Source organism: Sinocyclocheilus anshuiensis, unplaced genomic scaffold, assembly GCF_001515605.1.
Source record: "Sinocyclocheilus anshuiensis isolate Anshui unplaced genomic scaffold, SAMN03320099.WGS_v1.1 scaffold48, whole genome shotgun sequence".
Lineage (NCBI taxonomy): Eukaryota > Metazoa > Chordata > Actinopteri > Cypriniformes > Cyprinidae > Sinocyclocheilus > Sinocyclocheilus anshuiensis.
Genome location: NW_015554124.1, coordinates 241,489 through 245,509, shown reverse-complemented (window position 1 = coordinate 245,509; position 4,021 = coordinate 241,489).

The window sequence follows — 4,021 nt, the reverse complement described above, 5'->3', positions numbered from 1 at the left end:
AAAAAAAAAGTAGACGATTGTTTACGTTTGAGGTCGATGAAAACACGCTCCTCAGATTTGCATATTGAAGTTACACGAAATGTTTGTGCGCCATCTAGCGCATCGGTTTAAAACTGCGCCTTAAACATCAAAACTACCAAATATACTAATTGAAAACACAATTTCAAAGCATTCAATAAAAAAATGACAAACTAAAGGTATTTCTTTATTTGACATATACCATGTTATGTTACGTTTACGTAAATTATGCTTTTCGCATGGTAAACACGTATATGTATTGCTTATATAGGCCTATATCCATTGGAATATGATTATCATTCGCTACAACGTATTACTACCAATTTCCATTATTTTACCATGGTACCATGCCCTTACGAAAACATGGTTTTATTATAGGCTAGTGTGGTAACCACAGTTTTACTGCAAACACCATGGTTAAACTATGGCTATTGTAGCAAAACGGTTAATTTGTGATTCCCATGGTTTTATTTGTAGTAAACCATGGTTAATTTTTAACAGTACTTTTAGAAACTCTGTAAATTAGGCTAATATTTAGCCTACATGTTGGTTCATTTAGTAAAAATTTTACTTGATAAACTTACCTTGTTTTTCTCAACAGAAGTCCTCTAGTAAATCCTGAATCCTTCAAGTCAAAGATTAAATGTGAAAGTATTTATTATTTATCTTCTCAACATCTGTCAAAATTGTAGTAGCCAACACAGAAAGACCAAACAAAACTAAAAAAAATACTTTTAACATTGAAATTGAAACGTAAGCAACACAGTAATGAACTTACGGAAACAAAGCGTCTTCTTGTGTCGATTTTCCACATATTCTGCTGTAACAAAAACATGCATTTTCTATGCACAGCATCATAATAATGTTTTCGCATACTTAATGTGTGCACGAAGAACAGTAGGCCTACAAAAAATATTTTGCACAAAAGTATGGTACCAACTTCCACCATTGGGAGGTAGATTGATCTTATGGTTAAAAATACAAATATATAATTAATGTTATAATTACATATGTTATAATTAAACAAATTTATAAATATATAACCTAATATAAGCAATACATTTCCAGCTGTATAACAATTATGAAAACAGCAAAAAAGTAGCATACTATGTTAATACCAAGATAATGTGAAAATTCTCAAATTAAACATGCACAACAGCAAAAAATGTGACATGAAAAACACTCATAAAGATTTACATCTACCTTCATTACATAGTTGACTCTGATCTGAATGACACCTTTTAAAAACATTAATAAATTGAAAGAATTATAGTTTCTATAAATGAAGATGCTGATGCGTGTGTGGTCTGCTGATGTCAGTCTGGCCTGAGGAGAAGAACTCTATCAGCTCGTATATTTCAGATTCATCTGAACGCTGAGATTGATTGCTTCACTCGTCTTGTATTTCACTCTTGACTCCAGAGTTTGACTCCAGCAATGCAGAGTGCTGCAGTACAACTGAAATTCCACTATCGTTGACTTTTACACATGAAGGGCAAGATCACACAAGCAGAAGTGCTTCTTATTAACAACACTAGTGTAAATGTGTAAAGACATACTGGAAATGCAGAAGCATCCACGAATCACAGGGAACCGGCTTTTGATATGTACGAAACCAGTTTATTTGATATAATATCAATCCACAGCTCTATATACAAAATAAAAATGCATTTCTATAGCTCAATGGGAACGTTTCAATTAGGGTTGGGTTGGTTAATATCATCTAAAATATTTTCCAGTGGCTTCTCTTGATTGCATTCAGCAAATTTTGGAATTTAAAAACATGAACCCAAAGTTTAAATGTAAGATACTCACGTTTAAACATAACAAATAAATGAAAAGAAATTACACTGTATGCATTGTCTGTGTAAGGGCTCGGATCGTCTTCTATAAAGAATCGTGTGTTTAAGCGTCAAATCGGGGGTCATTATGTGTCATTCATGTAGAGCTGAACCACAACAAACCATTTAAACAGGAACAGAACAGTCCATCAGCTAAAAATCATATTGCATTTATCAACAAAATTCAAGTAAAACAGGACATAGCGACCTAGAATGAGCTGTAAAAAAAATCCTCCGCTCTCAGAAAGGAATCATAAAAATTAATTCAGCATTATTTTGACCTGAGATGTGCACATCTAAATCAATATTCAACACAACTACTCGATGAATATTCAATTTACATGTAGATTTCAGGTCAGAATAGTGCACAGTATGTACATTTCGGATAAATCGCAAAGAAATAAACAAATATTAAAATGGCGTTTACAGCTTCTCTGTACAAATATGAGACAATGCTGAACAAATAATGAAAAAGTGATATTTAACCAGGCTGTCGTTCTTCTTACATCTGAAGGACATCATAAATAAATCCCAGCCCTTATTTTGGAAATAACGACGTGAAGAACGAAACGGAAATGTTTGGCAGACGTTGGCGGTCAAACGTTTGAGGCTGCCAACGGCGAATGTGCAATTGTAATTCTATCGATTGTACCACCACGTTTCCTGCGGTTTCTGATTGGCCACAGCGCACACGTAGAGCTCATCTAATGTGTTTAAAGCCTCATATCTTACAGCTACTTTGAAAGGAATGTCTACCATTCGGAATATTAGCACAGAGAAACTGTTGTCATGCATCGGCTGATTTATTTGACTGGCGAGCTTTAAAGGAATAGTAAACCCAAAAATGAAAATCTGCTGAAAATGTTATAACTTTCAGGTCATCCAATATGTAGATGAGTTTGTTTCTTCATCAGATTTGGAGAAATGTAGCATTGCATCACTTGCTCACCAATGGATCCTCTGCAGTGAATGGGTGCCGTCAGAATGAGAGTCCAAACAGCTGATAAAAACATCACAATAATCCACAAGTAATCCATACCACTCCAGTCCATCAGTTAACATCTTGTATGTCACAAACTGTGTGTTTGTAAGAAACAAAGCTGTCATTAAGACGCTTTTATATCTGGCTAAAATACCAGTCCATAATTAGAAAAAAAACAACAACAACTCTCTCTTTTCTTTAATCTTTCCCTGTCCAGTTTGCATTTATTTGAACAATGCTTGAAACTTCCTGTGTCTACTTAACTCTTTAAGATTAATCGCTTGATGTATTCCCCAATTAAGTCACTTTGGATGAAAGCGTCAGATAAATTAATAAATGTAAATGTAATCCATAATAATCTCCTGTTGTCTCTCACATCAAAATCCACCCAGATATTTATTCAACCCTCTACATTGCGAGTAAATCACTCGCATATGCGACTAAATCTTCACTCTGGGCGACTAAATGATGTCTAATATTAGCCAATGGCTAATAAATTCTCAGATTTTACTCGCCAGTGTGTGAGTTGGAGGCTAAGTATAAGTAGCACAGATATATTTTCACTCACAGAACACTCAGACTGAGCGCTTCAGAGTTTCACTCTCCGTCAAGCGATCTGTGATATATTTCTCAGTTCATCTCAATGGATGTGCAACGCACCTGTATTTGACGTACTGTGAACTCTAGTGCAGTGATGGGCAAACTTGGCCCTTCCAGGCCACTTTCCTGCAGAGATTTGATCCAACCCTGATAAAACTCACCTGCCTGTAGCCTTCTAGTAGTCTTGAAGACAATGATTAGCTGGTTCAGGTGTGTTTCATTAGGGTTGGAGCTAAACTCTGAAGGAAAGTGTCCTGGAAGGGCCAAGTTTGCCCACCCCTGATTTAGCCTTCTCAAATCATCACGACTTGCCTAAAATAAAATCTACAGATATAAAACAGTTCAAGCATATAACAATGTTTAACCGTTAAACCTAGATAAATATGCGCTGTATCCAATAGTTTGTGCGGAGCAGTGAATGGGTGCCGTCAGAATGAGAGTCCAAACAGCTGATAAAAACATCACAATAATCCACAAGTAATCCATACCACTCCAGTCCATCAGTTAACATCTTGTATGTCACAAACTGTGTGTTTGTAAGAAACAAAGCTGTCATTAAGACGCTTTTATATCTGGCTAA